The sequence below is a fragment of the Bos indicus x Bos taurus genome, chromosome 11, assembly GCF_003369695.1.
Source record: "Bos indicus x Bos taurus breed Angus x Brahman F1 hybrid chromosome 11, Bos_hybrid_MaternalHap_v2.0, whole genome shotgun sequence".
NCBI classification, from domain to species: Eukaryota; Metazoa; Chordata; class Mammalia; order Artiodactyla; family Bovidae; genus Bos; species Bos indicus x Bos taurus.
In genome coordinates this window covers 24,053,681-24,077,344 of record NC_040086.1, presented here as the reverse complement: position 1 = coordinate 24,077,344, position 23,664 = coordinate 24,053,681, and the positions used below count along the sequence as shown (strand labels likewise).

Here is a 23,664-nt window from a genome sequence, read left to right as displayed (position 1 = left end):
TTTGTCTCTCTCACTGAAATATAAACATCCGAGAGTGCAGAGGATATTGTTTTGCTCATTGCTATTCCTCGTATCCAGAACAGAGCTCAGTACAACAGGTCCTCAAAAATATTTGTTTCAGCAATGCATTTACTGTATGGATTGACGTTACTACTTTGACAATATTATTTCCTATTGACCTGTGTTTTAATGCTTTCTCATTAAAGTATTAAAAGGTTCAAATCTTATGGACTCAGAGGTAGAAACACTTAACTAGCTGCAATTGCGAGCTTGATGAAGGAAGATACTTTTAGAAATACTGAATTTCCTGTTGGTAAAGAGAATGGGCTTATAGGAGGGAGGTGTTGACTTGGGACTCAAGATCTCTTTAGGTGCCAAGAGCCATCAGCAAATTGGAAAGGTCATGATGATTTTTGCCACAGAACTAGGATGCTGTGCTAGGCTGTGGGACAGAGAGAAGAGGAATCCTGCTAGTCATTTTAAGAGTGAAGACTGGAGACTAGGATGAGCTAGAGTAAGAAATGGTGAATATATATATTTAAAATATTCATTCATTCGTTCATTTGGCTGCCACCAGGTCTTTTTGGGGCATGCAGGATCTTCAGTTGGGGCATGTGGGATCTAGTTCCCTGATCAGGGATCGAACTTGGGACCCCTGCATTGGAAGCATAGAGTTTTTACCACTGGACCACCAGGGAAATCCCTCGGTAAATATGTTTTGGTCATGAAAGCTGTGGACAGATCTGCCCACGATGATCCCTAATGCCATCATGCTGACCCATAGAGTGGCCTTGTGATCCTCTCCTGTGGGTGGACATTGTCTGTCTACATTCTTTCCTCTTTCCACCCTTGTGCCCTTCCATTCCTATTTTTTTTCTAAAACGTTTATCTGTGACCATGTTATTTTCTTCTTTTATGATATTTTATTATTTCATTTTAAATTTGTTTAAACATTTCAAATTCTCGGCAAAGAAATGTATGCCTAAGGTAATTCAAATCATATAGAAGAGGTTCTGATTCTCTTCTTTAAAGACCAACTGGTTCCCACCCCATATGTCACTTTCCCTCGCTTGTTTCCTTGAGGCCAACTCCTTTATTTATATTTTCAGTCCTTCTGATGTTTAAGGTCAAAACTCTAAAGCAGTCCTATCTAACAGAAATGTAATGTGAGCCACATCTATAAATTCTAAATTATCTAGTAGCCACATTAAAAAAACAAAAGCACACATATAAAGCTGATTTTAGGAACATATCTTATTTAACCCAGTATATCCAAAGTATTATTACTTCAACATGTAATTATTTTATTAATGAGATATTTTACATTTTTATATTATTTTCAAAATTTGTGGTGTAAATTATACCTACAGCATAAGTTGTGGTGTAACTTATACCTCAGGTTGCATTAGACACATTTTAAGTGCTCAGTCTGGAGAAGGAAATGGTAAGCTACTCCAATATTCTTGCCTGGAGAATCCCACGGACAGAGGAACCTGGTGGGCAATGGTCCATAGGGTTGCAAAGAGTTGGACACAACTGAAGTGACTTAGCATGCACGCAAGTGCTCAATGGCCGCACATGGCTGATCTGCTATATTGAACACTGATGCTTCAGATAACGTATACCAGATAGTATTTTTTGATTTATAATATATAGTACATATTTATTTTTCATGATATATATAATTGCTCTTTGATTTGAAAGATAAAGTTGCTTAAACACTACTTGTTTCTCCTGTTCTCTTCCTAATGTTTATGAATACACACACACAAACATACAGTTGTGTATCTGTATATATGTATGTAATTTATACTTATAATTTCAGGTCTTTTATTCGTTATCTTTTATAAATTTAAGTAATATGTAAATTTCTGATTCTTCAGCTTCAGTAACATCTCAGTTATGTCTCTTGACCCCTCACCTTCTACCACATTCTGCACATTTCTGTCCTTCCTCTTGGCTCCATCTTTTGTCAGCCAGTCTTCAGTAGAGCCCAGTTTGTAAATATTTACAACTGATTCTGCAACTGGGTGTTTTAATCCTGCTAGAAAATTATATAGTCAGGGAGGGACTCTCTGTGTAATTTTGATTAATATTGATGGAGATATAGGCAACCATCTGAGAACTGAAAAGGCATTCCCTTTCTGTAGGCCAATAAATTATGTAGTAATGGTTTTTGATAATGGAATGAAGTATCAAATGCGAGTTTGAATTGGGACTTTTATTATTTTATGAGGCCATTCTTCGAGATTAAATATAGTAAGGAAATAGATTCACATTTGACATGTAAATGATTATTCCTCCTGCTGAAGACAGCTGGTTCTTTATGGGTCAGGGTTATGTTCTGCAGAAGACCAAATGCCAGATGTCCAGAGGCAAAGGAAACAGAATCGGAAATGGCATGTGTGTTTTAGTAATATTGGGGCTTAATGTTCACAGAAAAGAGATTTGCAGGTACTTTTGTGTTTAAAATTAGAATTTGATATATTAAAATTATAAAATAAAAAATTTTTAAATTGAGCTATTACAGTCTGATCTAAAACTTCTACTTACTATTACTCTATTTATAAATCTAGTAAATGTTACCAGTCACTCTTAATAAAGAGTTTATTAATTAACTTGATTATAGTCCTTTAAATATTTTCAACTTTAATGGATTTTCTCTTCTTAGAACTAAATGTCTATAACAAGTAAATTATATTTCAAGGTACTTAAAATTCTCTGGTTGTTTAATAAATAAAATTTATAAATATTGTAGTTCTCAAGTTTTTCTAATATATTTTAGTAGTATATACAAACATAGGCAAATTCATTTATTCCTTTTAAACTCTAAGTTTGAAGCTCAGTTATTCAATTACATATTTTATTTGGTTATATGTTTTAATCTGTCAGTTGCTTTGAAGTGCCAGATTTTCTAAGCAATTTAAAAATATTGAGACCATGGATTTGATTACTATATCATCTCTATTTCCTGTCTCAATATTCTGGGCATTAAAAAATCCTTAGCCACTGAGGACAGGGTCACCATCCTGAGTAGACTGGGGTTACTTTTCTGGCTAAGAAGGCTAGGAAGGGTAATTGGCCAGAGATTTGGAGCTGGGGCTACAGTTATTCAGAGAGGTTTTCCTCATGGCCATGTTGAGTCTTGCCCAAGACCCTATCCATCAGTGTTATTGTTTTTTTTTGCAGCCTAATTGCCTGGAGTCCGAGTTAAGACCTTCTTGATTCTAATGTGACATATTTCAATCTTATTGTTTTATGTAGGTAGATGAAATTCTGTAATTCCTACCCAGGTTGCTTTATCACTAGATGGGAATCAATTAACCAATTCAAGGTTCACGTCTATCCTTAATTCTTTTCTTCATCTGTCCTAACTGGCAGAGCCAGGACACCTAGGAATTAAAAAAAAATTTTATTTATTTTAATTGCAGGCTAATTACTTTACAATATTATGGTGGTTTTTGCCACACATTGACATGAATCAGTCACGGGTGTACATGTGTCCCCCATCTCGAACCCCCCTCCTACCTCTCTCCCCATCCCATCCCTCAGGGTTGTCCCAGTGCACTGGCTTTGAGTGCCCTGTTTCATGTATTGAACCTGGACTGGCAATCTATTTCACATATGGTAATATACATGTTTCAATGCTATTCTCTCAAATCATCCTATCCTTGCCTTCTCCCATAGAGTCCAAAAGTCTGTTCTTTATATCTGTGTCTCTTGCTGTCTCACAGGGTAGTCGTTACCATCTTTCTAAATTCCATATATATGCAGTAATATACTGTACTGATGTTTTGCTTTCGGACTTACTTCACTCTGTATAATAGGCTCCAGTTTCACCCATCTCATTAGAACTGACTCAAATGTGTTCTGTTTAATAGCTGAGTAATATTCCATTGTGTATATGTACCACAACTTCCTTATCCATTCGTCTGCCAATGGACATCTAGGTTGCTTCCATATCCTGGCTATTGTAAACAGTGCTGCAATGAACATTGGGGTTCACATGTCTCTTTCAATTCTGGTTTCCTCGGTGTGTATGCCCAGCAGTGGGATTGCTGGGTCACTTGGCAGTTTCACTTCCAGTTTTTTAAGGAATCTCCACACTGTTCTCCATAGTGGCTGTACTAGTTTGCATTCCCACCAATAGTGTAAGAGGATTCCCTTTTCTCCACACCCTCTCAAGCATTTATTGTTTGTAAACTTTTTGATAGCAGCCATTCTGACCTGCGTGAGATGGTACCTCAACGTGGATTTGATTTGCATTTCTCTGATAATGAGTGATGTTGAGCATCTTTTCAGACACATAGGAATTTAAGTGAATTCTATACATTTTACATCTTTACCTGGCTCTTCAGTTACCAGACTAAGGCCATGCTAATGTACAGGATATAGTGGTTTGTTTTTGGTAAATACTTCAGAAGACATGATTTTCCTTGTATATCACGGAAGTGACCATTGTGCTGGGAAAGATTGAAGGCAAAAGAAGAGAGTGGCAGAGGATGCTGGGACCATTGTGTTGGAACTTGCAGTAGAACTTTCAAGTCAAAAGAGCTGCCATTCCCCTGAACTGGAAGCCTCAAAGAAGGGTGGGCTCCTAGAATTTCAAATGCATGATCAGGGGTTGGAGGAACACAGTCACGGGATACCTGCTTTGGGGGAAGTTGGGACTTTTTAGCTTCCACAGCCCTTTATTCTCTCATAAATAAGGGTGAAAAACAGAGGCTATAAAATTTTTAGGTATCTTATTTTTCAGACTGTTTCCCTATTAACCCAGCATATTCTATTATTATTTATAGCTTCTTAAGTAACTGATGTGTGCCAGGTCACAGGATGTTTTAATCTCTATGGAGTAGAAGTTCCTTCCGTTGTTGTCCTAGTATGTCTACCTATAATCTACTAATCACTACTTGTTATTGAAGAGAAAATAGCTAATCTCCCTGGTCAGTGTCTGAAATATTCCTTGGGTGACACTTTCCCAGGGGGTAGAGTTATATAGCCTTGACTAGACAGACCTTTGTTGGCAAAGTAATATCTCTGCTTTTCAATATGCTATCTAGGTTGGTCACGACTTTCCTTCCAAAGAGTAAGCGTCTTTTAATTTCATGGCTGCAATCACCATCTGCAGTGATTTTGGAGCCCAAGAAAGCTGAGAGCCGAAGAATTGATGCTTTTGAACTGTGGTGTTGGAGAAGACTCTTGAGAGTGCCTTGGACTGCAAGGAGATCCAACCAGTCCATCCTAAAGGAGATCAGTCCTGGGTGTTCATTGGAAGGACTGATGTTGAAGCTGAAACTCCAGTACTTTGGCCACCTCATGCGAAGAGTTGACCCATTGGAAAAGACCCTGATGCTGGGAGGGATTGGGGTCAGGAGAAGAAGGGGACGACAGAGGATGAGATGGCTGTATGGCATTACTGACTCGATGGACATGAGTTTGAGTGAACTCCAGAAGTTGGTGATAGACAGGGAGGCCTGGCGTGCTGTGATTCATGGGGTCGCAAAGAGTTGGACACGACTGAGTGACTGAACTGAACTGAGAGTTATATAGGACTCTGAAATGCTTTCTTTTCCTCTCTGCACCTTCCCTTTCTGCACTCTGCACCCATGGGCTTCTCCCCTGTCCCTCTGGGTGAGTAAGGCAGGCTGGGCATACTGTTCAGGCAGTTTGGTATGCAGACTCAGACTCTGCTCAGACAGCTGGTCATTCTCAAGTTCAGAGGCCAAGGAGAAGAAAGAACCTTGCTTGAGCTCCTTACCTTCTTCTCCAGTCCACCTTCTAGCAGAGTTGGGGTTTTGGGCGCTTGTTCAACTTTGATAAAATTAGCCTTTGTTTCTCATTTTGCTATTGGTTCTTGTGGGTGTGTTTCTTTTGGTTGAGGACCTCAGAGTGATAGATGGAGAATAGAAGGATTTAAAACTCTGTTCTTATGAGTCCTCATATTCAGAAGGATTTAGTAACATGTTTTGCTGTTGTTCATTTGCTAAGTTGTGTCCTACCCTTTGTGATCCTATGGACTATAGCATGCCAGGCTTCTCTGTCTTCCACTATTTCCCGGAGTTTGCTCAAATTCACGTCCATTGAGTCAGTGATGCTATCTAACCATCTCATCCTCTGCCTCCCTCTTCTCCTTTTGCTTTCAGTCTTTCCCAGTATCTTTTCCAATGAGTTGGCTCTTTGTTTCAGGTAGCCAAAGTATTGGAGCTTCAGCTTCAGCATCAGTCCTTCCAATGAATATTCTGGGTTGATTTCCTGACTGGTTTGATCTCCTGGCAGTCCAAGGGACTCTCAAGAGTCTTCTCCAACACCACAATTCAAAAGCATCACGTTTTCAGTGCTCGATCTTCTTTATGGTCCAACTCTCACATCTGTACATGACTACTGGTAACATGCCAAGGTTACATAAACTAATCAATAGTCAAATAGGGTTTGAAATAGACTTGTCTCCCAAACCAGGGTGCATTTCACACTGCCTCATGGCTCCTGAACTAGTGCAGGTTTTGAACCACAGGGGAGTGATCATGATACTTTCTGTGGCTGCTACTTCTTACGGGATGCAGGTCACACTGTAGACATCTACTCACTCACTGGTTCACAACATTTTGACTCTCAAGACTTATTTACACTCTTAAAATGATTGAGGATTCCAAAAAGCTTTTGTTTGTATGGGTTTTATCTTTTGACATTACTCTGTAAGAAAGTAACACTGCAACTTCTGTTAACACTTGATGTTCCTTTCATTGGCTGACCTTGGTGGCCTGATTTCGACCCTACCAACCTCTGTCTCTGTCATAGCATCTCACCTCGGGATTGTAGTGTGTGTATGGACATACACATGGGCATCTACTGTGCATACTGCCCATGACATTTGCTTCTTGGCATTCTGGGGACATGTGAGCAGATGGGAGTATGGCTTGACAATCTGTTCAGGTTGTGCCTTCATACACTATGCATATATATATATATATATATATATATATATATATACACACATATACTCTTTACTTGAGAGGGTGCCATTTAAAAATTTTGCTTAAGGATGCTTTGTGTGTTAGAGGCAGCTCTGAAGTAGAGTGATTGGACTCGTTCTTTTGGAAGAGGACTGTGACATCAGTATGTATTGAATGGTTTGGAATGGCAAGGAGTAAGAATCAAGCAGGTCAGTTAAAAGGAATCTAGCTCAGAAAAATTGAATTCAGATGATTTATGCTTGTAAAGTGACCTATATTGCCGAACCATTCCTGCAGGCTTGTCAAATTGCTGAGCTAACATGGAACATAAAGTTGGGGATTCCCTGACAATTCTACATTTACTTTCTTAACCTTAAGTTTACATTACCTTTAGCTTTCCCATTTAACCACATTATAATTTATTACCCCCTATTTTCCTCATGGTTAATCTATTAGTTATTAGCCCTCAGGGACTTTTGGTGCTTGAGAGCTGCCTGGAGTCTTAAAGACATTTTGCTTGTTTTAGTTTCTTACTCAGAGGGAAACGTGCCCAGAGCAGTGGTATCACTTCTCTCCAGTGACCTTCACGGGCTCAGTGACTGATCTGAGGATGAATGAAATTTGAGAGCAGCTCTGTATTCCCCATAGATAAGAGGCTTGTTTGCTTCACAAGCTTGGCTTTGTGAAATACCTCCCTGTCCTTGTGTCCAGTCACTGTGACTTACAACTAGGTTTAAGGCACCCTGTGGTGATAAGCAGAAGTAGAAAAGCTGTGAAATCCGGGTGGTATGCCATTTAAATCAATTAAATGGTACTTAAAAATTGTTGCTCTCTCTAACCTTGGAAAATGGAAGACTGTTAAGGAGAAAAATTTACTTTTATTATATGAAGGAAAAAATTTACTTTGTATTTCAAGCAATATAATCTTTTTGGTATTGTTTAATATATATATTAACAATCCACTGTCTTCTTGCAAAGCCTGGCCACAATTGATTAGATTAAGCAATTTGGCTCTTAAAAGTTAAATGAATTATTTATCAATTATGGGTTGTTTCCAATAAGTAAGCATTTTTTTTCCCGCATTTAAAATCTTTGTAGATAATTTGTGATTCTAAGTCAGCTACAAGGTGAGTCAGCAACATACACTGGAATATGATTACTGTGTGATTAGCAGCTTGATTTCAGGATGATCCAACCTGCATACTTGGCAGGCATCGAGTATTTTCTAATACAGTGTCAGGCACACTCACGTGCTTGTTAAATTTCTTCCTATGTGATGAGTATACGAATCTTCACAGTAAGCCCTGGTGTCCCCAGCAAATTCCTTGTGCCCTCTGCTATCAGGCATACTATTGATGTGTATGTGGGGTCCCCAGCCACTGGGATCTAATGCCTGATGATCTGAGTTGTAATTGATATAATAATAATAGAAATAAAGTGCACAGTATATGTAATGCTCGTGAATCATCCTGAAACCATCTCCCCCTGATTCCTGGTCTGTGGACAAATTTTCTTCCACGAAGCTGGTCCCTGGTATCAAAAAGGCTGGGGACTGCTGGGACTATCTACTCATTCAAACAGAAGAAGGAACAGTTTTCTTGTTTACTACTGCTTTCTGGGTGTTATAGGCTGAATTGTTTTCCTCCCAAATTCATTTGTTGACATGATAGCCTCCAGTGCCTCAGGTTGTGATCCTTTTTGAAAATAGAATGTAATTAGTTAAGATGAAGTCATACTGGAGTAAGGTTGGCCCCTAATTCAATATGATTGTTATCTTTATATATTAAAAAAAGGACATCTGGACACAGAGATATGCACACAGGGAGACTCTCATATGAAAGTACAGGCAAAGGTTGGGGTGATACTCCTGTAAGCCAAAGACTGCCAGCAAACCACTGAAAGCTAGCTGAGGGTATGGAATGGATTCTTCCTTCCAACTCTTAAAAAGGAACCGACATCCTGATTTTAGACTCCATAACTGAGACAGAGATTCCTGCTGCTTAAGCTACCCAGTTTGTGGTTCTGTGTTACTTACTGCAGCCCTGGGAAACTAATACACTGCATTTGTGAAAGGAGCAAAATCAACAAAGAAGGAATATTTCCTAGTGCTGTGCACTCCTTTCACAGCGTCCCATGCTTTATGTGCTGTCATAATTCTCACTCTTCTATTACCTTTATCATAGTACCTCATCTTTTCTTGTTGGAGAAATTGCATAAAGCCTTTAGTATCTAGAATGGGTGGCTTTTGCATAGATTAATGAATCTTAGAAGTGCAAAGACTTACTAAGTGGCCTTGGAATATGTTTAGAATGTCCACCTCTGGCAAATTTGAGAATTTTCAGGTTGTATGCATATCTTTTTCTGTAATCCTGGAAGTAAAAGGCAAACATCTAAGAAATGGTGGATATTTTAGCATACTCAATAAAAAGATGAAAGACAGCAAAACTACAATTAATGAAAAATCAAATTGGAATGGAGGACCTTATATGTATAGATGAATGTTTTATTCTATGAATAATGAGAGCTACAAATAACTTCTGAAGGGAGTGACATAATCAGTTATTTAAAACTTATTTTTCTTTTTTTTTAATTGGAGTAAAGAATCTGCCTGCAATGGAGGAGGCCCGGGTTTGATCCCTGGGCGGAGTTCAATCCCTGGATGGGGAAGATTCCCTGGAGAAGGGAATGGCAACCCACTCTAGTATTCCTGTCTGGGAAACCCCATGGGCAGAGGAGCCTGGTGGGCTACAGTCCGTGGGGTGGGAAAATAGTTGATTTTCAATGTTGTGTTAGTTTCAGGTGTACAGTTATCCATACATATAATATACATTCTTTTAAAAATTCTTTCCTCATATAAGTCATTACAGAGTATTGAATGGAGTTCCCTGTGCTATAAGTAGATCCTTATTATCTGTTTTATATATAGTAGTGGGTATATGTCAATCCCAGCCTCCCAATTTATCTTTCCCCTCCATCTATCCCCAGGTAGTTATTTAAAACTTTATTTTGAAATAAGTAGGAAGATGCAAAGAAATATCCTGGGAGATCCAGTATGCCCTTTATCCAGCCTCTCTTAGTATGAACATCTGTCATAACTATAGTGTAAAATGAAAACCAGGAAATTAACATTGACATAATCTGCTTATTCAATTTCACCAGCTAATATATGTACTAATTCATCTCATTTGTGTGTGTATGTGTGTATGTGTTGCTATGCAATTTTATTACATTTGTAGCATAGCATAACCACAATTACAACCAAGATTTTTCACTGTACCATTACTGCAAGATTTTCTCATGTTAGCCTTTTATAACCTTACCCATCTCCTCCCTTACCTATTTCTAAGCCCTGGTAACCATTAATCTCTTCTTCATTTGTATAATTTTACCATTTCATAAATTTCACATAAACTGAATCTTGCAAAATACACCCTGTGACCTAAACTTTTTAAAAATGAATTTTTATGGAGTAGAGTTGATCTACAGCGCTGTGTTAGTTTCTGTGTGTGCAGGCTCAGTTGCTCAGTCATGTATCCCATAGACTGTAGCCTTCCAGGCTCCTCTGTCCATGGATTTCCAGGCGAGAATACTGGAGTGGGTTGCCATTTCCTGCTCCAGGAATCTTCCCAACCTAGAGATCGAACCTGCATCTCTTGTGTCTCCTGCATTGCCAGGTAGATTCTTTACCGCTGTGCCACATGAGAAGTCCATGTGTTCCACTGTACAGCAAAGTGAATCAGATACAGATATTTATATCAACTCTTTTCTAGGCTCTTCCCCATACAGGGCATGACAGAGTACTGAGTAGAGTTCCGTGGTATATTCAGCAGGTTCCTATTAGTGATCTCTCTCTCTATATAAATAGTATTTATATGACAAACTTTTTTTATTCAACATAATTTTGTTGAGGTTCATTCCTTTTATTACTGAGTAGTATTCCATGGGCTGTCTGTACTATAATTTGTTCAAGCATTCACTTATTGAAGGGCATTTGGGTAGTTTTTGGTTATTGAAAACAAAGCCCCTATGACATTTGTATCTGAATTTCTGTGTGAAAACAAGTATTCATTTCTCTGCTGTATATGCCCAAGAGTGCAACTGCGAGGTCTGTTGGTGTAAGTCTATTGTTAGTTTTAAAAGGAAATGTCAAACTGTTTTCCAGGGTGGCTCTACCATTTTGCATTCTCACTAGAGATCCCACTTCTCCACATCCCCCCCTAGCTTTGGTGTTTTCACAGTTTCTTTTATTTTTAGTCATTCTGAGAGATATAATGATATCTTATTGTAGTCTTAATCTGCATTTTTCTAATGACTTATGTTGTACACCTTTTCATGTGCTTATTTTCCATCTGTATATGCTCTTCTGTGCAATGTCCGTGCATACCTTTTGACCATTTTTGAGTCGAATTGTTTGTTTTTCTATTGTTAAGTTTTGAGAATTCTTTATATATTCCAGATGCAAGTTCTTTGTTGAGTATGTGACTGTGAATACTTTCTTCTGGTCTATAGTTTATCTCATCATACTTTTAACAGCATCTTTTTCAGAGAAAGTTTTTTAAATTTTGATAAAATCCAATTTATCAGCTTTTTTTTTATGTATTGTGATTGTAGTATCAAGGATGTGATCATTTTTAGATTTTTGAAAGTAAAGGATGAAAAGGAGAGCACTAAGTGAGGTGAAAGGTAGATAGTTGCAAGGCTGTTTCAACAGTACGCGTGCAAAGCCAGTGTCAGTAAAGCTGAAGAGAAGAGAGTAAATAGTCCTATCAGGTATAGATGTAATAGGACTTAGAAAGCAGTCATATATTCAGGCTAGGGTATCAGGAGACATTTGGGGTGTGGGTTTATATAATGCAGTGGATAGCTTTGCCATTACCTAGAATTACATAGGAGAAGGCGATGGCACCCCACTCCAGTACTCTTGCCTGGAAAATCCCATGGATTGAGGAGCCTGGTAGGCTGCAGTCCATGGGGTCGTGAAGAGTTGAACACGACTGAGCGACTTCACTTTCACTTTTCACTTTCATGCATTGGAGAAGGAAATGGCAACCCACTCCAGTGTTCTTGCCTGGAGAATCCCAGGGACAGGGGAGCCTGGTGGGCTGCCGTCTATGGGGTCGCACAGAGTCGGACACGACTGAAGGGACTTAGCAGCAGCAGCAGCAGAATTACATGAAGGAAGAGCAGGTTTGAGAGAAGGGGCTTGGATGACCAAGTATGAGATTAGACACAAAGAATTTAAGGTGCCTAGAATATCTTTTTCTATCCATTTACTTTTAACCTTCCATAGCTTTATTTTCTTTTTACATTTTATTTTGCCAAATTTTAAACCTATCTAAAAGTTAAAGTAATCAGCCAGTAAACACCCACATACCTATCACTGAGATTTATCAATTATTAACATTTTGTTTCATTTGTGCTCTCTCTTTAAACATACATTTTAAAAATTTTATTTTGGAATAGTTTTAGCTTTATAGAAAAGTTGCATCTAATGTATGGAATGGAGAAAGCAATGGCAACCCACTCCAGTACTCTTGCCTGGAAAATCCCATGGATGGAGGAGCCTGGTAGTCTGCAATCCATGGGGTCGCTAAGAGTCAGGCATAAAGTCACTTTACTTTATGGGACATCCAGGGTGAAATGTTTAATGGATGGATAAACAGATGGGTCAGAGAAGGCAATAGCACCCCACTCCAGTACTCTTGCCTGGAAAATCCCATGGACGGAGGAGCCTGGTAGGCTGCAGTCCATGGGATCGCTAGGAGTCGGACACGACTGAGTGACTTCCCTTTCACTTTTCACTTTCATGCATTGGAGAAAGAAATGGCAACCCACTCCAGTGTTCTTGACTGGAGAATCCCAGGGACAGAGGAGCCTAGTGGGCTTCCATCTATGGGGTCGCAAAGAGTCGGACACAACTGAAGCGACTTAGCAGCAGCAGCAGCAGCAGAGAGATGGGTCTAGACCTCAGATGAGTATTGGAAACTAAAGACACAGGCTTAAAAGTTGTGACATTCAGGTGTGCTTGAGGCCATGGGAATAAGTGAAACCACCCGGGGAGATGCTGTGATTTTAATTCTGTGTGTTAGATCAGAAGACAGTAGTGGGCTTCAGTGAACCATAAAAACAATCTGAAAACTGAGAAATTCCATATTCTCTTTTGTTATCAAAAGGTTCTGGAAATCTGGAAAGGCAAGAATCTTTCAGTTTCTTCCTTTGGAAAGTGAATTCAGAGAATGATTCTAATTTATTTGAGTCATTGAACCTTAAACATATGAAGGACATGTCACTAGATAGGTCCCTGACTGACAGAAATAGTATGGACCTAACAGAAGCAGAAGATGTTAAGAGGTAGCAAGAATACACAGAAGAACTATAGAAAAAAGATCTTCATGACCCAGATAATCACGATGGTGTGATCACTTACCTTGAGCCAGATATCCTGGAATGCGAAGTCAAGTGGGCCTTAGGAAGCATCACTATGAACAAAGCTAGCAGAGGTGATGGAATTCTAGTTGAACTATTTCACATCCTAAGAGATGATACTGTGAAAGTGCTGCACTCAATATGCCAACAAATTTGGAAAACTCACCAGTGGCCACAGGGCTGGAAAAAGTCAGTTTTCATTCCAACCCCAAAGAAAGGCAATGCCAAAGAATGCTCAAACTACCGCACAATTGCACTCATTTTACACGCTAACAATCCACTCCAGTGTTCTTGTCTGGAGAATCCCAGGGACGGAGGAGCCTGGTAGGCTGCAGTCTGTGGGGTCGCACAGAGTCAGACATGACTGAAGTGACTTAGCAGCAGTAGAAGTAGCACACGCTAGCAAAGTAATGCTCAAAATTCTCCAAGCCAGGCTCAACAATACGTGAACCATGAACTTCCAGATGTTCAAGCTGGTTGTAGAAAAGGCAGAGGAACCAGAGATCAAGTTGCCAACATCCGATGGATCATCAAAAAAGCAAGAGAGTTCCAGAAAGACATCTATTTCTGCTTTTTGACTATGCCAAAGCCTTTGACTGTGTGGATCACAATAAACTGTGGAAAATTCTGAAAGAGATGGGAATACCAGACCACCTGACCTGCCTCTGGAGAAACAGGTCAGGAAGCAACAGTTAGAACTGGACATGGAACAACAGACTGGTTCCAAATTGGGAAAGGAATATGTCAAGGCTGTATGTTATCACCTTGCTTATTTAACTTATATGCGGTGTGAGAAACGCTGGACTAGACGAAGCACAAGCTGGAATCAAGATTGCCAGGAGAAACATCAATAACCTCAGATATGCAGATGACACCACCCTTATGGCAGAAAGCAAAGAAGAACTAAGGAGCCTCTTAATGAAAGTGAAAGAGGAGAGTGAAAACATTGGCTTAAAACTCAACATTCAGGAAACAAAGATCATGGCATCTGGTCCCATCGCTTCATGGGAAATAGATGGGGAAACAGTGGAAACAGTGACAGACTATTTTTTTGGGTTCCAAAATCACTGTAGATGGTGACTGCAGCCTTGAAATTAAAAGATACTTGCTCCTTGGAAGAAAAGCTGTGGTCAACCTAGACAGCATATTAAAAAGCAGAGACATTACTTTGCCAACAAAGGTCCATCTAGTCAAGGCTATGTTTTTTCCAGTAGTTATGTATGGATGTGAGAGTTGGACTATAAAGAAAGCTGAGTGCCAAAGAATTGATGTTTTTGAACTGTGGTGTTGGAGGAGACTCTTGAGAGTCCCTTGGACAGCAAGGAGATCCAACCAGTCCATCCTAAAGGAAATCAGCCCTGAATATTCATGGGAAGGACTGATGCTGAAGGTGAAACTCCAATACTTTGGACACCTGATGTGAAGAACTGACTTATTGGAAAAGACCCTGATGCTGGAGATTGAGGGCAGAAGGAGAAAGGGACGACAGAAAATGAAATGGTTGGATGGCATCACTGACTTAGTGGACACGAATCTGAGCAAGCTCTGAGAGTTGGTGATGGACAGGGAGGCCTGGCGTGCTGCAGTCCATGGGGTCACAAAACGTTGGACATGACTGAGTGACTTAACTGAACTGAACTCTCTAACTCATCTTTGTATTCCAAACTTATAACATTAAAAGAAAATGGGGTTTAACATCCTAATTTGGAATAAGAGAAGCATTTCAGTCTGTTGCATTTATGCAATGCCACATGAGGTAAATCAAAGAAAAATGAAAAAGGCAACTTAAAAAATGTAATAGTTGCTGGAAAGAGGTATTTGAAGATCAGCTTTTGATCAGCATGTGCCATCTAAGCCTTTAATTTTTAAAATGCTCAAGCACAGTAATCTATTTTCATGCTGTGAGTGAAAGAAAGGGGAAGATTATAATTCTTTTAAAGAGGAAGACTGCTGCTTGTGGTCTTGGAAAATAATAGCGCTATGTTCTGAAGCTGGAAGCCCACCCTTCCCTTAGCACCGCAAGCTGTGCTAAAGGAAAAGAAAATATGCAAGGAAGAATACATCACACTATATTTAAAAGGGATTTTTTGTTAGCACTGTGGCCAAAGAACCTTGAGATTCTGGAGTAGACAAATGGGTTTTCAGGTGTAGTGGTCTCTCCTAGGTACCCTCGCAAGCCCACATGGCCTCCCTGTCACCGCCTTCCCCTGCCCTGGGTTCCTCACAGAATGTTCCCTTGTACACTTGGCTCCCCTCCATCAACAGAACATGCATGGATTCCTATTTGCCTTTCTTTTGTATCAGGCTGTAAAGAGTTTTGGGTCAGGAAATCAGAGTTCCTCTTGCATATGACACTGTAAAATACTAAAAAGAGGCGATCAAGTGTGAGCAATCAATCTGCAGGGTAGGCTGTGTGGGTCTCCAGGTGGACTCTTAGGGGAAGTAGAGATGCGTGTGATGTCCAGCAGGTGGCAGTGTGAGCACATGGCAAGGCCAGTGCTGCTGCTGCTGCTGCTGTCGCTTCAGTTGTGTGGTGACTCTGTGCGACCCCATAGACGGCAGCCCACCAGGCTACTCTGTCCCTGGGATTCTCCAGGCAAGAACACTAGAGTGGGTTGCCATTTCCTGCCCCAATGCATGAAAGTGAAAAGTGAAAGTGAAGTCGCTCAGTCGTGTCTGACTTTGCCATCTCATGGACTGTAGCCTACCAGGCCCCTCCATCCATGGGATTTTTCAGGCAAGAGTACAGGAGTGGGTTGCCATGTCCTTCTCCAGACAAGGCCAGTAGAGGTACTAACAAATTAACAAATCCTAAAAAAGTCTTTGCATCTGATAATTTGTAGAAGCATTGCTTGTCTCTCTTCCATTGGTGGCTTATTTTGAAAGGCTGAGCTCTTTGAATAAATGAGCAAACTATGCAAGGTAAAGGGAAATAACATGCTTGATAGCCATGTGATGGCAAGTTTGTTTGCCTTAAGCACTTTGTTGGGAGAATGATCAAATAAGGACAAGGCCGTGGTTTTGATCTCTGTAGAGGCCAGTTAGGTTTGTTCTATTGTGTGGCCAAGGGTTTCATTTGACATATGTTTAACCACCTGAAAATGTCTGTTTTGCATATGGAAGTCAGTGTTTAAGTGTTGCTCAGTCAAAGAAATTCACTAGGGTTAAAAAAAGATTGACCTCAGAGTCATGCAGACTTGGGTCCAAATTCCTGCTCCATCACACAGTGGCTGTGTAACCTCAGTAAGTTTCTCTTGATCCTTCTTCCTGTTGCCATAGTGCTGCGTGAAGGTGACAATGTAAAGAAAGTGCCTGGCATTCTGTAAGTGCTTGAGCAAGAGTAGCTAGAAATAGTAATGATGTGAAAATCCATTGACTGTTCCCATGGCAACTTGCCCGCATTCTTTGTATACCAAGGAGAGCCTGGTTTTGTCCTGGTGCCCTGTGAAGATACAGTCATTTCTTTGCTTCAGTGGAGCATCTGTTTAGAGTCTTATCCTTTCTCCTCTTGCTGGTCTCAGGCTACAGAGAGGACCCTGAGGTGGAGGACGGTCTGGGTTAGCAAGAGCAGGTTAAATGTACAGTGTTAGCATATTGCTGTGTCCCATGGCCAAATATAGATGACCTTTGGATGATCTCCCTGTCTGCAGAACTATGAATGGAATATGAGATACCTAGGTCAGGTGACTTCTCCAAGGGAAGAGCACCAGATTCCTTGCCCTCTGATCCCTCACACACACTTATTTAGCAGGCACTCCTAACCTTTGTTATATCCATGCTGTTCTTGTAGGGATCAGTTCTCCATCTCAGTGCATAGCTCCACCATCCATTCAGTTTTGAAAGCCAGGCATCTAGGAGCCATGCTGGGTATTTCTGTCTCTGCTTTTTGACCTGTTCACCCAGTCTTGTTCAGTTTTATCTTCAAAACTTCTCTTAAGTCCATTCCACGTCTTATTATCTGTATTACCATCCCTCTTGTCCATGACATCTTAATTCCTTCAAGATCTCTACAGTGAACTCCCAGTGGTGGACCTGCATTCACTCTGTCCCTTCACTAGTTCCTAAATGGCAACCCACTCCAGTACTCTTGCTTGGAAAATTCCATGGACAGAGGAGCCTGGTAAGCTACAGCCCATTGGATCCCAAAGAGTCGGACATGACTTCTCTTTCACTTTCACTTTCTCTGCCCTGAAGTTAGAGTGGTCTGCTTGCTCTCTCATTGCCTACAGGGTCAGGATGAAACTTTTGACCACTGCTTACAAAGTCCTGCCTGGTCTGCCTTCATTTCTCAGCTGCAATCGTCTGTTATTAATTCCTTGGGTTTGCTACTGTCATTTCCACCTGTGGACACTTGCCTGAGCTTTTCTCTCCTCCATTTCATCGTTAACACTATTAACCTTTCCTCAGTTCAGATAGTCTTAGGAATTCTTTTTTTTACTACCCCAATTAGGCAAAGTAATAATAATGAAACAACAAATCCTTATATAGTAGTTATCAGGCACCAGTCCTCTCTAGGTTAACTCAACTTATTTAATCTTTATAACAACCCTGTGTAGTAGATATGCTAGTTACCCCTGTCTTACAGATAAGCAAACAGAAACATAACAAGGTAGTACACCGACTTGCTCAAGGTTATCTGCCTGATTAGTGGTAGAAGTAGTGCTAGAAGAAGTGCTAGAAGTCAAACCAAGGGCAGCTGGCTGCAGAGCCTGCCCTGGGTCTCAGCCTCTTCTCCATGGTGACAGGCGCTCACAGCACCGTCTCCTCTATAGCACCAAATACAGGTGCAGGTTTATGTTTGGTTATGGGAGCATTTATTTCCCTGAAGAGACTGTAGGCTCCATGAACACATGTTTGCTTTTTGCTCTCCTGGTAGCCTTTGCCATTTGGGGCCCACAGTAGGAGCTGAATAAGTACTTGGATGAGCAAATACACGTGGATGGGAACTATGGACAAGGACTGCTCGGTGCTTCCACATCCAGGCCAGACACGCTTTACATGATCTAGTTCTCAGGACAAGCTAATGAGGCAACTCTGTCTTCATCTTTCAGCTGAGGAAGCGTAGGACTAAAGAGGCCAAGGGACCTGCCTGAGGCCAGGTCTGAGGCAGGATGTGATCCACGTGGTCTGACGTCAGAGCTCAGCTCTCTGCACCTTGCCCTGTTGCTTCTTCTTGCCTTTTTTCCTACCCTCTTTTCCTTCCCTTCTCCTAACGTTGTTTTCTCCTTCTCTTCTTCTAGGTCCCTGAACAAGATCTTCTATTCTCGGGATATGGGAGGCATCAGCACAGTAGAAAACGAAGCTGACCATCTCTCAGGAGGCAGGTAGGCTACGGCTACTTAGTGCCAATATTACTTCACTTCGAGCTCTTAATGGTTGCAGACATTTTCAGTATATTTAGTAAGTTTATTTATTTTGTTGCATTTGGTCACACTGTTATCTGAAGGCAGGGATTTTTACATTTTTTTATCTGCAGGTTTCAGAACACTGTGCCATCATGAGTTCATCTTTATGCCAGATGTGGGAGAGCAGGGGGGCGGTGCTTTGTTTTGGCAGGAAGACACCGAAGAATAGCCCTGGTGTCAAGAGGCTCACATTCTTGTGGGGAGAGACTGACATACAAACAAAATGCCAGGGAGCAGTGTGTCATATGGATGGGGGTAGGGGGAGGGTGGTGGGCTCTGGGAAACCTTCATAGAGACATCTGCTCCACAGACCTGGGTGCAGGGCTCTGGACTTCCTGCTCAGGGCTAAGGTTCCATCCTTGTGAAATTTACAATCTGGAGGGCAAGAAGATTGTTCAGTAATTACAGATTATAATTCATATTATGAAGGAAAAGAGCAGGGTAGGATGAGAGAGAATCACAGAGCCGTGATTCAGTCTGGGGAGATGGGAAAGGGTTTCAAGAGGATGAGGCCCTGGAGCTGAGCAGGGGAGAAGGAGTGGGTGTGAGGCCCACTAAGGACAGGAGTCCAGGAGTCTCGAAGCAGGAGCTGTTGCTCACATGAGGCAGGAAAGGCTTGAGGTTGGAGTAGCACAGACGGTTGGTGTGGCTGGAGTGCAGTGACCAAGGGGGATAACGTGAGGGGTCAGATCAGGCAGCGCCTCGCAGGCCATGGTCGGGGGACAGATTTCACTCAACTATGATGGGAACACAATCACTGAAGGTTTTATGGAAGTGAGTGCCATAATGGGATTACTGTGTACAAGCACGGATGGTTGCATTTTGAAGAATGAATTAGACAGGGACAAACAGGAAAGTGGAGGGAACAGTTGGGCGGAGGTTTGAGTCTGTTAGTAGTTTGTAGGATACTATGGCTAGAATGTGGCTCCTCAAGGGGATTTCAACAAGCAGAGGTGGTTGGACTGGAAGGGAACAGAATGTCCAAAATCAGGGAGCAGGAGGAACCAGGGTGTGGTAGGGAAGTGGCTCTGCAAGGAGCAGAGGGAGGGTGGTGGTGAGAGTGCTGGGCACTGCAGTGCCCCCAACTCTGCCAAGAAGATAGAATTGGGAGATGAAGGTACTAAGCATTTAAAGCAGATCTTTAACAGATCAGCTTTGCTTTGCAGAAAGAGCTCTCCTGGGGTGCTCCAAGGAGACTCAGTGGGAGGGGAGATTGGAGCTTGGTGGTTATTGAAATCGCCCAGGGACAGGAGAGATGGTGTTTTCCCAGTAGTTGTCAACAGTGATAACTATCACTTATCAAATGCCTTATGACATGCGAGCCATTGTACCAAATACCTGACATCTGTCATTTCTAATCTTTGTCACTGAAATTCCCCACCACACGTCCTCCAAGGGGAGCACAGGGGAGGAGAATGCTCTGATCAGACACCCCTTCCTAGCAGCCATGGAGCCTCTCAGCACTGTAGCATTCTGTTTCTATAAGGAAATCACTGTTCTTTGATGAAGCAACTCTTCTAAAGGCAGTAGAGCTGAATGCATTGAAGAAGTGAGATTTGAACCCTAATCTCTGTGATTCCAAAGACCATGTTCTTTCCTTTGTATCAAACAGTTCCTTATATCTCTAGCAAAACCTGTGGTGATGTAATTATTTATGTGAATGTTTTCCTTTCTCTACTAGAATTTGCACTTGTTGAGAACAAGCATGTATGCTAAGTCGCTCAGTCATGTCCAACTCTTTGTGACCCATGGACTGTAGCCTGCCAGGCTCCTCTATTCGTGGGATTCTCCTGGCAAGAACACTGGAGTGGGTTGCCATGCCCTTCTCCAGCAGATCTTCCCGACCCAGGGATCGAACCTGTGTCCGTTATGTCTCTGGCATTGGGAGGCGGCTTCTTTGTCACTAGCGCCACCTGGGAAGCCCTTGTTGAGGACAGACTGTGTATTATTCATTTCTGCACCCCCAGTGCCAAGCACGGGAACTGGCATGGGGTAGGTATATTTTGACCAGAAGAACCTATATAGATGTGGTGAATATACACAATGGAATATTACTCAGCCATAAACAAGAATGGAAGGTCCCCATTTGCAGCAACATGGATGGGCCAAGGGAATACTGTACTTGGTGAAGTAAGTCAGACAGACAGAGATAAATACTATACCACTTACATGTGGAATCTAAAAAATAATATAAATGACTCTACAGACAAAACAGAAACAGACTCACAGACACAGAAAACAAACTTATGATTACCAAAGGGGAAAAGGAGGCAGGGGATAAATTAGGAGTAGGGGACTAGCAGAGACAGGCTACTTACACAGAATAGATAAGCAACAAGGATTCACTGTGTAGTGCAAGGAACGATATTCAATATCCTGTACTAGCCTGTAATGGAAAAAAATCTGAAAAAGATAGCTGAATCACTTTTCTATAAACCTGAAACTAACATGATATTGTAAATCAACTCCACTTCAGTTTAAAAACCTCTATTGCATAGAGGGTAGTTCTCCTATTAAGAATCTGAAGTCCTCTTTCATTGCCCACTTGAGTGCCTTGTCTGTTGCTGTGAGAAACAGCACAAGAGAAGAGCAGCTGGCTCATGTTTCTGTGTTTGTAAAAGTCGTCAGTCCTAATGGCTGCAGGGAATGCAACCAGAGGAGAAAACCCCATGTTCTGTGCCGACTTTCCTCCAAACCTGCTCACACTGATGCCAGCTTCCCCAAATCCACAGGCCTTTAGTTTGAGGTCCTTCACTGTGAAAGCATTGGCAGGGCTGACAAGTGGAAAATCACGTGGTAAGTTTATCGCGAGGTTGTGGGTTATAGGCATCTTATGGGATTTGAGAGTTCACATTACTGCAGAGATGCAGGTTTGCTGAAAGAAGAGATGGTAATTGTGCAGCCAATTAAAATTCACACTGCGTAACACCAACATTTTCTCCCAGTGCTAGCTGACAGTAGGTTTTAATTATGCAGTAATAAAAAACCCCCAGAAAAACAGCAGTAAATTACAATCTATTTCTGTGAATGATCTTAGTCCAATAGCTAAAATCTACAAATTATATAAAGCAAATATTTCAAATTAAATCACAGAATGTTTGTGGAGCTGTTTGTGCATAAGGCATCAGCATATTTTTAATTGCCACCTTGCCGTAATGGTTAGAGAGCATGATCATTGAGTAGGGGATGGGGGACAAAGTGGAATTGGCATGTAGGGGAGGGCCTAGGAGTGAGAAACCAGAAGCTCTGGGACAATAAAAGGAATTTAAGGGAATTCCCTGGTGGTCCAGTAGTTAAGACTTAACCTTACAATGCAGGGGGTATGGGTTGGATCCCTGGTTGGAAAGCTAAGATCCCGCATGCCTTGGGGTCAAAAAAACATAAAACAGAAGCAATATTGTAACAAATTCAATAAGGACTTTAATAATGGTCAACATTTTTTTTTTTTTAAAGGAATTTGCGTGTCAGGGCCAGTGGAGGTCTTCCTTGGCTCCTTGCAGTGTCTGGAATCAGGGAAGAGTAAGAGCTCTGCACTGCTGGCCGGGCATGGAGACGAGGGATCAGCTGTGCCCAAGGCCGGGACCACAGTTTGTTCACTTGCTCAGAGCATAACCTGTTGATGTTGGGGGCTCCAGGCTGCAAGCAGGGCATGGCTGTCTCAAGCATCTTATTTTCTTGTCCTCTTAGCAGTTCAAAACCCCTCTTTGAAGAGTCATGGTGGAGCCTGAAGCTTATAGACTTTTGGGATCCTTCAGAAAGAAAATAGTACAAAAATATCTTTCCTTTTGCAGAGTTTATAAAAGTATATTACCTTGCCAGGACTTAAGTTTAATTGATGTCACATAAATCCATTTTTATCTGTTACCCTTGGGTTCTATACTCTTACAAGGTGTAGAGTGTCTTGAAGATGTTTGTGAACTTCATGTAGCCAAGAAAACCCATGGCAGGCAAGGAAAGCAGCACCTCTGGCCTGTCACTCACTCGGCTGTACACGTGGGTCGGGATGTATCTAAACCAGCAGCCGTTTCTTGAGTGTTTCCTTTGTGCCGGGTGCTGTGAGCAAGGCCAGTGCTTTGATGCTTCATACTTTAGCGTAGCCTTCATACTCTAGCATAATAGCTTTCATTTCATCCCTTCCCCAAATAATGTTAGCATTAACTAGCCACTTTAAAGATTTTTTTATTTTATTTTGGAGCATAGTTGATTAACAATGTTGCGTTAGTTTCAGGCATATGACAAAGTGATTCAGCTGTACGTATACATTTATCTGTTCTTTTTCAAATTCTTTCCCCATTCAGGTTATTACAGAATATTGAGAAGCATTGCCTGTGCTATACAGTGGCTTGTTTAACCAGCTACTTTGAATGACAGAAACTGGGATGGAAGGAACACTTTTTTAAGGGCCTATGTATGAATTTGCTGTTGTAGACTTTGCATTAGCAAGGGGTTGCAGGGGGTGCTTGCATTTTTTCCTGACAAGATCTTGGTACCCTGTGACAGTGCCCACGGTGGCACTAGAAGGGCCTTGGCTTTTTGGGATATCCTGGCACATGCCCTGCCCTCTCTCTCCCACCCCCGGCTCCTACAACCAGTATCAGTGGCTGAAAATGACCATGATTACGTAGATCCTAGTCCTTAACCAGGACAGTTCATAGGAGTCATCTGAGGCCCTTGATAAAAGTGGCTGATTTCTGGAGCTCTCCTGACTTCCTACAACAGACATTACAGAGACAGAGCCTGTGAATTTGTACTTTTAGCAAGTACTTTAGGTGTTTCTTAACACCAAGCAAGTTTGGGTATCACTGAACCAAAGAACATGTGAAACATTTTCTAAGGTAATAAGGGAATGTGAGTTTTCACTGGGTAAATTAATTGAATAGGTA

General features: G+C 41.3%; 1 long non-coding RNA gene across 1 annotated transcript in view; it reads left to right on the top strand.

Annotated features, from left to right (window-relative positions):
• LOC113901130 overlaps nt 1-23,664 on the top strand; it is a 779,591-nt gene that overhangs the window by 242,560 nt on the left and 513,367 nt on the right. The window contains exon 4 of the long non-coding RNA XR_003513318.1: nt 18,617-18,700. This is a non-coding gene — a long non-coding RNA (uncharacterized LOC113901130). The remainder of the gene's footprint in view (nt 1-18,616; nt 18,701-23,664) is intronic.